The 14,764-nt window shown below is 36.6% G+C and overlaps 1 protein-coding gene and 1 long non-coding RNA gene across 4 annotated transcripts in view; both read right to left on the bottom strand.

Annotated features, from left to right (window-relative positions):
• LOC110827499 (TOX high mobility group box family member 3) overlaps window positions 1-14,764 on the bottom strand; it is a 312,988-nt gene that overhangs the window by 184,534 nt on the left and 113,690 nt on the right. The gene's annotated exons all lie outside the window — the stretch shown is intronic.
• The window catches only part of LOC110827502 (uncharacterized), a 471,708-nt gene continuing 469,263 nt past the window's right edge, over window positions 12,320-14,764 (bottom strand). Inside the window, exon 9 of the long non-coding RNA XR_015535820.1 lies at window positions 12,320-13,290. This is a non-coding gene — a long non-coding RNA (uncharacterized LOC110827502). The remainder of the gene's footprint in view (window positions 13,291-14,764) is intronic.

Below are 14,764 nucleotides of genomic sequence, written 5' to 3'. Positions count from 1 at the left end.
ACAGCGTTAACATTCATATAGTCGTACCGTGATTAAATGCATATGCCACCCAGGTACAGGGCTCACCACAAATTTAGTAAAGCCAATTGTAAAACTTGCTAATAAATTCACTGGACATATCCGGAAGACAACAAAAATAGTGTAAACCCCATTACTGTGTGAACTTTGAACCGTAAAATCTCTTAGTTATGAAAAATCAGCATTCTTAAGCTAACACAAATGATCTTGCCTTGGTACTGCTTACCTTCGTAGCCAATACAAACCTCATAATCAATCCAAAATACTTGTTTCCAAAAATGAATCCCTGTTATCATGTCACCATCTACACTCGCTCATTACAGAGTGTACCTTACCGGTCAATGACTTGTCTCGAACCGGAGACTGGGGTTTTGAGGCTTATGCTCAATGCATCCAGCTCTACGCAAGTATTTGGCTGGTTCTTTAGAACAGATTAAGACAGCTTCATTTCAAATTCATCATTTATAATCATACTGCTTCCATTACCCATACAATTTATGTAGGTCAGGCCTCGGCGGGCATTGTCGTTAAGTTCATCTCGGCGGAGAGTGAATCACGTCCAGGAAACGGATATTTGTGTTTGATCGTTGCCAGTCATATTTCTCGCCAACATTCCCAAACTTCGGATTGCAGGAAAACAGGGCAGATAACTTTCATTCTCCACAGCAGGTGTTCTCAGTATTTTCCGGACAGGAGTTTGCCGACTTTTAAGAGGCGTTTGCTGCCTCCATAATCAGAATTGTTTAAAAATTATCATAAATGGTAAGTAGGTAAAAGCATTTTCAAAACGGCAGTCACGGAATATTTCAAGCTAGTACCCAAGTCTTAGAGAGATCGCAGTAAATAGCCAGAGCAGCTGATATACAGACCAATATTTTAATATCTGTTATCTCCAGAAAACAAGTATGGAAATTTGTCACTACATCAACTTGTTCGGTCCTGTCCAACACGCAATAGCATTATCGTCATGAATGACAACAAGACGCGAGTGTAAACGTTACAAGTCTTGATCTAATTTCAGGCACTGTTCCAGCGACTGAGGAAAAGCATCTGACCCTGTCAGAGAGTTCAAGCGGGTGCCTCAAAGATTTGTCACAAGATTGTGCTACATATTGCTGTGTGATCACAGGTTAATACTTAAAGTCGTAAAATACCATCCATATACATTATTCAGATCTCCTCACTGAAGAGAACAGATGGGCATATTGTAAACAGGGAGGGCAAACTTCATGAATCCAAAACTAATTACAACTGTTAGCCAAGACTGGAGTCTATCAAGGGATGGCAATCAGGCAAGAACTGAGAGAGTTTTGGTCAGTATACATGTGAATAACACTAAGAAAAATCAGATTCCGTACGACGAAAATGACTGTCTACGAAATTCACGGAAATAGCATTTCCGTGTCCACTTCTGTAGCCTCACTGAGATCTGTTACTTTTACACTTCCTCAATGCCTTAAACGTGACTCTCTATTTCATTTCTATTGCTTTCTCTAAACATGCTATCGGATAAATCGATCGAGCACATCAAACGAAACCAAAACGTAACCAAACTAAACTCAAACTAAATGAACTCTCTCCTTTTGATATGTACATAACACCGCTCTCTTTCTGGTGCACGCCAAGCCCACACAAAAGACTTTCACTTAATCAAAATGAATTTCCAACCGTCCGCTGCCGTCGTAATAGGCTCACAGTTAAGTTACGAAAACGAACATGTGTTCATTTACTTTGCTATCGAGTAACTTGGTTTAGGGGTAAGAATTAAGACTTGTGTTCAGAAGGCAACCGGTTCAAATCTCGACCCGGTTATGGGTTAGCATAACCGAAGTGTTCAGTATATTCGCTCTAGGTGAACAAAAGAGTTGTTTTAAAAAACACAGGATTGACTCCTTCCAAATCCTAAGCTCCCTACAATATTTACATATCTCATTTACCTCATATACAGTCTCTTCAAAAAAATAGAATAAATAAATAAAAATGCATCGTTATACAGAGCCATCGATAAAAGAACTCCCAAGATTCCAGACGCTGTAACTCGTAAAATATGAAACAAAATCAAGCCCAGTTCTAATATGTGAAGGAACTCTCAGTTTTCTGACATACTTAATGAATTTGGATGCAAACACCGTTTGTAGTCCTGAAGACATCCAACATATGCAACACATTTTGGATTGTGGTGTGAACACCAGCTAGGTAACGTGAGATACTTTCATGGTTTACCTAAATTCACCCAAATTCCATGACACACAAAGATAAAGTTGTTTCCGTGCTTCAGCGCCACGCCGTGAAGATGCATGAAAATTTTGATTATCCTTATTTAAAAGTGTATAAATAATACAGCTATAAGGATGTACCGCTGGAATGTGAGACGTTTCAACATTTTTATAAAACAACTGTTTCAGGATTCTAGCATTCTTCGGACGTAGGTCCATTACAGATCTTACACACACACACTAGTATATTACGATATAAGCATACACCTGAATTTCAGTAATTATAATTGAGATGGAATCGCTTTCCTACCCTGCAAGTTCTTAAAGCATCGTGACAAAACAACGATATTGATGTCTTCTTTAAATTCCTTTGGGGGATATTTAATAGCGAATTGAGGACATAAATACTCACATGGGTCCCATCGTTACAAATATACACACGTCGTTATGAAAACGAAACAAACACGTAAAAGGGGGCAATAACTAAAGGCTTGAATGCACCGTAAAGATAAAAACTATTTTTTATTGTTCTCCTTTTAATTAACTGCTGTCATTTATTTCTCCACTGACCCTCTTATTCTCAATAAACGGAAACGGACATTTATATTACACCTACATCAATTGTATGCTACAACAAAATGGATCACAATTTGAAAATAGACAGAGGTGATATCATTATGTTATTACTAGCAAACCGTCCTGTCAAATGGAATAACAGGAACTCGCCGTTTATATCCTACTCTGACAATAACAAAGACCACCTCATGAATGTAACATTGAAAATGACACTGACATATCTACGTTCCTCTCACAGCATCAGAAGGTCAGAGTAGGAAACAGTGGAGAGACATATTTGGCCTATATCTATCGCACCTTTGTCTTGCAACATCTTCCAGTCTCCTATACAAAATATTCACATCATCATCATCATATAAGCACTGCCGGAATAATAACACAAGAAAAGTAGCGAACTTCGCAGTCATAGCAATAAGAATTAAATTCACTTAATTTATTCAAGAGCTCGACAACAGAAAGAAATCCAATTGCGAACTATCACAAAAAAGGGGTTAAAACAAGATACGAAAAGGTCCGGTTTGTGAGATATGAAATCCAGACAGAGGTGAAGATGTCGATGGTGGTCTTTCGATTGTAACGCCGTGTGGACATGTAGTTAGCCACTAACATGATATAAAACCTTCAGATAATACAGTGCAAATTCAATAAGAAGTACAGGCAACACGAGAACAGCGCATAAAAACACAAAGTAAGCTTTGAAGAGTGTGGAAAAATATTTTACAACAAATAAGCCACGAATTTCAGTGAGTGAAATAACAATACACTGTATTAGCAAGCAGCACACTGGTCATGTAGACGGAGTCCATTACGCAAAGAAATAAGATTAAGGAGACAAAAGAAAAGGAAAAAAAAACAGTATAAAGGAAAAATTAATTTTAGCCCCCACTCCTCTCAAAAATTATCAAATGCTCCACAGTTTAAAGGACACCCGCAACTTAAAGGTTTTTGGCGATGGTGGGTTGTGACATGTAAAATTGTTCTTCCGGACTTTGCCCATTGGCTAAATTATAACATTATAAGGTTTCAAAAACTAAATTATGTTTTCGTGATCAACTAAATATTATATAATAATATATAATTAAAATGTTATAAATCAGACGATGGACAAAAGCGAAAATGTCTCAAAAAAGGAATATACACACGTAATAAATTAAATAAAGACACGTTAATAAACTAAACCATTATATGCTCGTATGTCAGCATTGGGACCAAGTAAATAAGCGAATCTAGTGTAGGAATTCAAAATAACACAGTTAGCTTCGTGGCATAACTGACAGCTATGAACAACTAACTGACAAGCCACCACCAAAGTTGCTTTTTGGGACACACTGTTTAAAAATATGCAATACAAAACTGAATTAAGCAGTCAGAAAATTGAACTATATGTGCACGAAAACCGTAGTCCGGCCTCTTACTTCTATCTCTAAGAATAAAACCATATTTTGAGGTGCTTCACGTTTTCCTCTAAAACCAGGGCGAGAAATTCATTTCATCTGGGTGCTATTTCGTAGCAGCCACGGGCCGGAGAACCTCGTGAGAAAAATATAACACTTCTACAACTGTTATGTAGTTTTATTATTTTATTATATATCATATTGATTGAAAATAATCTTAAAGTCATAGCAAAAGACTAAAAAATACCTTAAACTATTAATTTGGCCACGCCATCCTCAAATCTGAAGCGAGCTATCTTATGGATTGTTGAGCTGCGCGCTGCTCACTCAGCGCCCTGGTCATGGAGGCAGGAAGCATCCCATCCCTGACACGTCGGTAAAATTCTCCCAGACTACACGGCGCTATAACCCATAAGAGAGCCGTCTCTATGCTCGCCATCGTGAGAACCTCAAATCTCACTTTCTCAGCTCTGGTTCGTGTTATCACAAATTAAACTTCTTAACCTAGAGCAGACTCACGTGTAATGAGACACAACCTGAATGTTTGCAAATATCTCAATTCTTACAATTACAACATATTTTTATACTGCATATGATAAATTGGAGATAAGCATAAAGCTGTGTCATTAATGATATTCTACAAACTTCGCAAGCCGGACTTGATGTTTTCATTTGCCGCACTCCGCTCGTGAGCTCAACCCAGTCTAAAGCCCTCGATAAACAGATACCAACAGTTCTGGTGAACTATAAAACGATCTTCTACGGAGATGCTAAAAGCGAACATTACTGAAGTTCTTTACAGTAATAACTGTAGGCTACTTATGTTTGAAATGGAAGCGAATGTTTGGCATTAACGAAAGGACAAATGAGAAGATGGAGACAGAAGCAGTGCATTCGTTTCAAATAGATGCAGGATACAGAATAGCATATGAACATATTACAAATAAACTGGGAAAACCATATGAGATGATAAAACATTACTAAAACAAATAAAAGGATGCCGTAACATTAAATTCTTTCGTTGCTATACGCCACCAATACAGATTATAAATCCATAGGCAGAAGAAGCCTGGGACGACCGATAAGAGATGGAAGTTTCAATCCCTGTACTGGAACAAGACAAGAACTCGATGTTCACAAACCTTCCTCTTACATTTTATGTTAGTGTACAGAAAATGTCACTGTCCCAATTTCTTACAAAATTATGCCTGTATATCATAAACCAATTTCAAACAAATTCCACAATATATGATTAAATTTCTGTGCCAACAAGAGATAAATGGAGACAAACGTACTGATAGGTACAGAATCATAAATGGATACAGTCCACAGATAATGATATAGAAATCTAAAACAATTCAATTCCTTTATTTAAGTGTTTGCCAACAACAAGAATCTAATAAAAGGCAAACACTGATAATACATACAATAATAATGAAAAATATTACACAAACAGATTAACTAAACTTATACATGTACGGTATTAAATATAACAGCCAAATACAGGCAAACCCAAAATAGAAACAATATTATACACAAAGAAAAATAAATAAATATAAATAAAAACAAATAATCCACCTAGGGAACACTAATATATAATAAACTTTTATGATACTTTCGAAATTATATTTTAAAATTGCGAAAGAATTAACCATCGTGTCGAAGTAGCCAGTCCTCTTCTTATCGAAGAACTGAGAAACTTGAAACACTAAGAACGTTGAAATTATAAATTAAAAAGCGAATATTCTAGTCAAGCGCAGACTCGGTGACCTTGTGTAGAACTAGTTTTTGTACTCTTTCCATCGGCCTTGCAACCCCCCCCCCCCCTCAAACAACCACCTGTTATGGCAATTCCTATCACTTGTGTATTCACAAACAAAGTAGTAACAGTAGCCTTAATTATTTTAAATATTTTATAAAGTTATTCCCTGATGTTTCTACACCACGACTCATACAATCGCGATTCATCAGAACACAGTTTTAAGGACGGGAAATATGATCAAGTAGATGTATTACACGCTGTACTTATCACGTAAGCCTGTATTTAATGCCGTAAACATCACGACACTTTTTAATATAAGCGATTTACCCAGAAGCTACACTTAAAATAGTTTTTCGAGACCTGAGACGTTATGGAGTACTTTTTTAGAAAAAGTGGAGAAAAAATTCAACTAAAACGAAAGTTTGTATCACTAATAAGATGGATGGATAGTACTTTATTTTATAACGCTGTATCAACTTCAGTGGTTATTTAAAGACGTAAGATGCGATAAAATGGCAATGTTCTCTGTACTTAAAAGGGCCGAAAGCAAGTGGTCGTGATCTGTTTAAGGTACTGCTCCATCAATGACTAGAAAGACTAAGAAAAACCCTAAGTCCCTATAAAGAGTGTCAAGGCCGAGATTTCCACAGTGTATTTCCCGAATATAGTAAGGACCAGATTACTTGTGATTTCTTGGCACGGAGGTGAAGAGCAAGGTGATAAACACTGCGCGCGCACCTCCACGTCTTCTCTATCCGTTCTACCCGGCCGTTCCGTGCACCAACCAGGCCGTGCCGAGTGCAACTATCTACACCATTATAGGAGCTCAGCTAGCAAGTAATCTGGTTCCTACAGTACAAATTCAGCAGTACTCCTAAGCTCCTAGCATGTTACCAAGGGGCATACATTCATGCTTATCTCTATTAACAAGAGACCCTGTGAACTATATAAAGAAATTACAAAATAAAAACTGAGATACAACATAGCGAGAACGACGGGAATTTTCAATACAAGAAAAGTGTTTATAACAAACGAAAAGAATTTCTTGTTACAGTTGCAACGTTTCGCACAGACATGTTATTTTTTTTAAAAGTAGCACTACAGTACTTGTATTTTTTAGCAGAAATGTCAAAATACTGTTTGCGATGATATAAAATTCACGTGGGCGCCATATTCTACATGCCTTAAAGAAGTGTGACTATGGCGTTTATGCACGATTATCTGAATATCACATTTCATACACACCGGTTTAAGATTACAAAGATGCAGAAGGAAAGCAACCTAAAAGTTGTAGCAAAAAGGAACTATTCCATTTTCATTTTTTACACGTGCAAACACACACACACACATCAGAAAATCATTCTTGCTTGTTGGAATAAAATATGAGCTTCATTTTGTTACTCTTCTGAAGACTATGGAGTTTAATATCTATTATTATAGTATGGGTCAACAGACCTTATGTGCAAATGTAGAGAATTTTAATAATGTTTAAATAAGCACATTTAAACATCATAAAGTTCTAAAAATTATGTGTACTTTTTTAAGGTGCAGAATCATCTTTAAGAAGCTGACAGACAAATCGCTCAGCCGAGAACGAAACTAACCGAATTTGTTTTAAGTAAAAGTAGCCTACCTGCGACCAGTTACATGTACAAGTACAATTTCGTTGTAAATGTACAGAACTGTCCTTGTCAAACACTGCAGAAGAACAGGTCCTATCAACACGGTAAATAAATTCTAAACGCAAAATGGAATTTGTAGAATGACGTGTGCGCAAAGACCAACGCAGGAAACAAAAACACGTATTGAAACAACATGAGGGACAAGGTAACATTTTCTGTTTCAATTTGTACTGCAAGCTACCTGGAGGTCACCCAGAGAAAGGCCTAGACCGAGGCCAAGGCCAAGAGTAAATAGCTGCACCTTCCGTTTAAGATAACACGTAATTTATTGAAACAAACTTCTTTATTGCGTGGTTACGATGATATTTAACTTCACACTTCTGATCTCCAACAACGTAGCCGCTGGAATTGTACAAATCGTGAAGAAAATCTAACACATGGTAAATACAGAACACAGTGGCATTTCCGAATGGGTGCGTATATCTACAGGAAAAAAAAACAACGAAAAACGAGCTATTATAGGTGTCGAAATTTCACATTTGTTTCCTAATTTATGTTAATATCTGTTGTCTGTGGAATTCAAATGGTCACCAAATTCTACATGTCAGTGTCTACTATGTATTTTAGCAGACCTGGGAAAATTAATGTTTTTACAAACAAGCGACGTTTTTGTTTTGACTCTAAACAGTTTGTGTTACACATTATTACGACAATTTGCTCCAGAACTTTCACCAGAACTCACAATACGCAGAAGTTCTGAGAAATTACTCCACGTATTGTCTACAGTTTAAGTTGGGTAATTATAATGGAACTTCGATTTCAAACACATATTATTGCAAAAGACACGTCTGCACACACTACTAACAATTACATCTGAAGTTAACTATTTGAACTGCACACTGTGAAACAGGATGCCAGTCCTTGGAATGTCCACTGCTGATTTAAGGTTCATGAAGTCAGGAACGAATAAGAACCACCATTCTAAACGATTAATGATAGAGACACGATGCAACTGGTGTTGTATTTTATTCAAAAAGTAACCCAAGAATAATTCGACAAAACATTCTTATAACATCCAGTGAACATGTGACTGGTACATCTTCTTACTAAGAAGATATACACAGTTAAGATTCATCTTCTCTCATTGACAATCTGTTGTGCTACAGTTAAATAAATTGCACTATTCATTCTGTAGACCTTCAGAGCCTATTAAAAGATCATGAATATGAACGTCACAAAATAAGATTCAAAGAAGAAATAAAATTCGTATGGTAATCTATGTCCATTTCATGTGAGCAGATTATCAATTAACGAGTTGATTCTGATTCCATTAAAAAACGTGCACTTATCTTAAATTCTGATGCTCGAACAATGAATAAATGTGACAGTAAACAGGGGTTACGGTCACAAAATTAAATGCTCCACCAACAAAGCAGATGTTCGTGTTTCGGACATGATTTGATTTTAATCTAGCATTAATTTGTGTTGTAACATAAATACATTAATTTAATTCAGTGGTTTTAAGGTTTACAAATTTTAGGGTATAAAACTTCTTCCGGTACTACTGAAATGATATGACTTACAGCAGAACATAAACACATAATTTTATAAATTTCGAAACAAAATTATCTTGTATGAGTCAAGATGTGTCCATCTAATCATGACCACACCTGATCTGTAGGCAAACTATCCATAACAATAAGATGCAATCCGACTTAGTTTTGATGCAGTTAGCAATTATGAAATTATACATTTTTAAAAGTCTGTTACTACTTATGAGATTTGAGGTTTGGAGGCGACTTAAGTTCAGATTGTGGTATTCCGGGTTGTTACAACGTGTAATCTTACAACACGATGCTAACGTTTAGGAGGAATATGCTCCCTCGATCTTCAATGTTGAAGTCCGCCACATAAGCGAGATCCTTGTATGTTCCCCTTTGAAAGCCATCGACATTTATTATACTTTCATACCACAATCAAATATAACTATTACATTGTATTGCTCCTGCTGTTCTTATTGTTATTATTATTCCATCTCTTCACCATTTTACTTCTATGTACCTGAGATAAACCTTGCCCCTGCGGTGCACAGTGCAGCAGCTATTTCTGAAAAACATTTTGTTTTTAATACGTGTTACATGTATTATATAGATTTTAGATCAGCGTCTTTCGATGATGTATGATGATCCTAGAATGGCTGTTTTCTGAAGTTCCCTAATGTCGTGTTCCCCCGGGATGTTGGACAAATATGTTTTGAGTGAATTTTTATTGTTATTATTATTATTTCTTAACTATAGCAACCATCATGAAAACAGACTACATGTTGCAATAAAAATGTTAAACATAAATAATATTAGCATATAAAATTGCTGTTGTCATCAACGTGTATCCTAATATTTAAGTTAAAACTATGAATATCCTGGATATTCAAAAAAAAATTCTGCAAAAAAATGCCCTGGCCTATATGTGTCACAGGATCAGAACGACTTTTATTTAAAATCTGTTTAGACAATGATTTTTGTTGATTCTTCGGTCCACAGGTAAACATAAACACTTAGACACAAAGCACAGCGACAGAGAATTCCATTATCATATAACACAGTTATCAACAGAAGAATCAACAAGAAACAATCAACAAAAAAAGAATGCTGTAGAAAACAAAGTGTAAAAAGAAGTGATAATAAAATAAAGCACATTTTATGTTACTCACACACTTGTAAGAAAACATCCTGAATGTTCATAATTCAGATTTTAACTTCGCTACCGTGATTGAAAGCAAGTTAATTAAATCCAAAACGACATATGGCAACACTGTACACTTCTATCAGCTTCAACACAATGGTTTTAACTATGAGGATGACAAAATGGCTACCAAAACATGAGTAGTAGATCAATAATATATTTAAATAATAATAATGTGTAGGCTAAGGGGCATTAAAATACTAACAGAAGAGCACTAGTACAACAGTTCCCACTGTTAAAACAACCCAAAGATCTAACAATTCTCACTTCAACGCCTAAGATGCGAGCAGCATGTTCATCTGAACAGTCGGTATCTGCCTAAAAGACTATACGGTATAACGATTAAGAAGACCACAATCGGAAAGGGATTACTATAACTATGTGTCTCCCTTCCGCTACTGGCAAATAAGAACGCCATTTTAAGAGTAACATCATATTTAGGCAATACTATAATACCTGTATTTATGATCATAAGCCTACCACGTTGCAGTCCTATCGTACCAGCAGAGAAAATAAATCTGAATATTTGCACAATTTCGTTTTATACAAGAATTTTTGGTACTCGACTCAATCAAAATGGCGAACAAAATCTTTTTGTTATTGGTTTCTTCCTTATTGCAAAACTCATAAGTTGGGTAATAATGCTTTAAATCCAAGAACTGGAGACAAGTTGGCAACATAGCCAGAATATAACAAGGTCATTAGTGCATCCCTTTAACTATACAATATGCTGACAGTTTAAGCGGTTAACTAACCGTTATAACTAAACAAGAATGGTGCAGATGCAGCTATTAAATGCAATTAACTAAAACTGTCATTAAAGTAACAAGTAACATTCATTCAGAGAATACACAAACAGCAGTTACAGCAGAGTTTATTAGTTAGCTGTATAAACCGTTGGCCAAACTTCTAAGAAAATGTACTGCTAGCTCAGCCGGTCTTTAGGTACACACTGCTTGCTGAATACAATGAAAAGTCAACATCAACTTCACAAATGACCTCTTCCTAGGGATCAATAATGTGGATATGAACATATTCATACCTCAGGAAGAAAAGCAAATACGAGATACGGACTCAAATTCAGATGCTTTCGTTAAGAAAAATCCGTTTCATAAACAGGGCTCCGAAAACCAAGAGTAACGATTAACGTGTCTGTAGTGGATGTGACAGTTTTCGCGTAATCACAGAATTAAAGCTTACTGGTTATGGATTAAGTTTCATATAAGAGGAGAAAATATGGGCTTGAATTTGTCTTTGAAAGTTTTGACATTACTGACGAATAACTCGTATTCAGCTGTCTGAAATTTAGATTTATTATTAAATACCAAGCGGGTTAAAATCAAGAGAATTTTCCAGAGTTATAACCTAATGCCAACGAAACAATCTTGGACTTTATAATTTCAGTACATCCATTAAAACTGTAACTCAAAATACCATAATCAGATCTGAATACTATAAATAGTAAAAAATATAAAAATGCAGACAAATTTTACAACACCGTTCGTGTAAAGAACTGTACTATAATCAACCTACAATAAAGGTGATCAACCTTCAACCTTTTTTGGCAGAAGGGTCACACTGAAAAGTACAATGTGATCCGAAGACCGAAGCATTAATATACCTCTACCGGTAAACAACTAAACCTGAACATTATAATAAAAATATCCTGAACATACATTATTGATGTAAGACATGGACCTGCCTTTGCTCAGCAAGAGAATAATACTATCTGGTTCTATTTTTTAAATCCCAATTCGCAACACATCATGGAAGTGAACATCGGTGATTCTTGAACGGGATTTCGATTCGCTTTGTTTCATGCGTGAAAAAGTTTGTTTACATGCGTATGTGACACCAAATACACTTTCCACATTTCGTGTTAACTTACGTAACTCACAGAACCGAGGAACTGTTAAAGAGGCACAAAATCTAATTAAAGATCCCCATTGAAACCACTACGCAAAATTCAGTAGGGTGGGGGGGGGGGGGGGGGCGTTGAAGTTCAGAATTGAAACACTGTAGACCTACATTTCCGAAACGTTATTTCAAAACATTCTAAACGCTTCCAAAATATACGACGTGATTTTAGTTTTGCCCATCAATTTTTAGCCATATACATACTACCGCGAAGTAAGTGGCATGTATATGAAAATCTCGCACAATGTTTGGTTTTCAGAAACATACTACTTGCCATCTTGCATATGGAGGGTGGTGAGATATCACAAGGGTCGCCAGTTAATACAGCGCCCTCAGCTATAACCCAGGGTAATTAGAAGGAAAGATAAGGGCGCGATGACTGTTCAGTGCACATGCGCACACTCAGCAGACCCACGTTTTCAAAAACTAACTTCATCTCATCTCATCTCATCTCACCTCACTTAATACGGCACCCCGTTCCGGATAATGTACAGAATGCTCTATCTAAAACGTAACCCTAACTACAACATTAGTTTTAAGCTTTCGTGAAATTCATAGAAGTTATTTTTTTACTTTTTATTTGTTATAAAGAACAGCTAAACGCCTATGAACACTGTCCGACGTCTACAATTTATCCCGTCGCAAACACTTCCTGTGTCCGGAAATGCTATTAGTCGGCGCAGTGTTGCCTTACTCTTTGTCAGAACACGCACTGTTAAATGCTTCACGGACAGCAGCAGACAACAGCGAAGCAAATTATGTTCGAGAATGAATACAGATCGAGCTCGTAAATACACCATATTCGTTTTGCGCAGCTCACCTGAGCAGTGGCCTAGCAACAAGCCTAAACGTAATGAGTGTCACTGGGGGAGGTTGGCAGTGTCTATTACAAGAGGAATGACCTGCGTCTAGTTTAATTTTTGTACCGTCGTTGGGTTCCGTTGTAAACGATACTAATATAATCTGTATCATCACAAATTACAACCTTCTATTTCTAATCCATCACCGAGCTTCGGTTTGAAGACACTGCTCTACATCTTTATCTGTAAGCAAAAACAGAACAAAAGAAGAGAACAGGTTAGTAAAACTTTCTCCGTAATACTATTACCGAATAATAGTTTGTACTTCCAGGGTCTAAATTTCTCTGTTTAGAAATACACGTCTATGTAATTAAAAAGCATATCCTTTCAAGTTCGTAACACACAACGAAATTCGCAATTCAATTCGCAGGGTGTGAAAAGAATCTGTTCCAACACCACCGCTATCAGTTTCAAACAGACGTTACTATAGGAGTCGTCAAAAAACTGCTTGTTTCAAGGTCACAACAAAATCATAGAACGTAGCAACTCACAGTGTAGCAAAGTTAATAGCGCTGTGTTGTTGACTTCAGAGCCACGCGGGAAGTGGGGAGTGTGTGTGTAAACTAACGAAATAAATAAGCACTCAAGAACTCTTCTTAATCATGTCAACGTTTTTTATATTGAAAACATGCTTTACGGCTTCATTAAAGAGTGAAGACATTCAATAAAGCTCGAACTTTATTTACTTTCACAGCCTCCCTTATTTCCTGACGGATTTCGTCACACAGCTTGAAATACTAATGATCTATCCATTAATGGGAAGGTACTCCGCTAGCAGGAAACAGAAGAAAGGAATAAAGAATTCTATGGATAAAATGGAAATTAAAATACTGACAAGAAATATAAGATCAGAAAATAATACTTTCAGCATTTATTTATTATTTCTCGTCGCAGTAAAGACAAAGCAAGGGAAATAAAGTATGAATAAGAAAGGGAATGTGTATCAGAACTCGAAATTGAAATTCAGAAAATCCTAGCGACTTACACCATTTACAATTGAAGAAATGAATATTTTACATACTTATTCCTCCCATCTTTGTTTCACGCAACGTTAAAATGGCAAGTTGAAACACAATAGCAGTCAAATACCAATTTAGAAAGGTTATCTTCTGTTGAAGAAAGCATTTCTTGACTCATTTCAGAGAGCAGACTCCGTGAGTCTTTCGGCTAGCCAAGATAGTTCTAATGTTTAATGGAACTCTAATGTTCCTTACCGTCTTCAAAAAGGTCCCTCGCATACATTAAGATCCATTATACTACCATCCTCGCATTTCTGCTCAAATTTCCCAACTGCTTCTTCATTTCAGGTTCTCCAACTGAATTCTGCATGTATGTTCGTTTCGTCCATGCGTGCTACGTGCCATTCTCATCGTATCATCTTTGATTTCATCGTAATAATATCTTGTAAGGACTAAAAACTATGGATTTCCCCATTACGCTTTTTTCTTCGGTATTTTTAAACTCCTCCCTAACTACTTAGATGGCTTACCGAACCCAAAGGTTCATCACCGAATTAACCAAAGCCCTCCACCGGACCCTGTCCTGGGCCAACAAAATCCAGTCTCCTTCTACTCCTATGTCCCATAGATCCCGACTGACATTATCCTCCCATCTACGTCTAGGTCTCCCCACCGGTCTCTTCCCCTCAGGCTTCCCA

The sequence above is a fragment of the Zootermopsis nevadensis genome, unplaced genomic scaffold (assembly GCF_977971745.1).
Source record: "Zootermopsis nevadensis isolate Lab colony 2312 unplaced genomic scaffold, Znev_1.0 Znev_ptg000019l, whole genome shotgun sequence".
Classification (NCBI taxonomy): Eukaryota; Metazoa; Arthropoda; class Insecta; order Blattodea; family Termopsidae; genus Zootermopsis; species Zootermopsis nevadensis.
The sequence above is the reverse complement of the archived record's forward strand: the minus strand, read 5'-3'. Positions and strand labels throughout refer to the sequence as shown.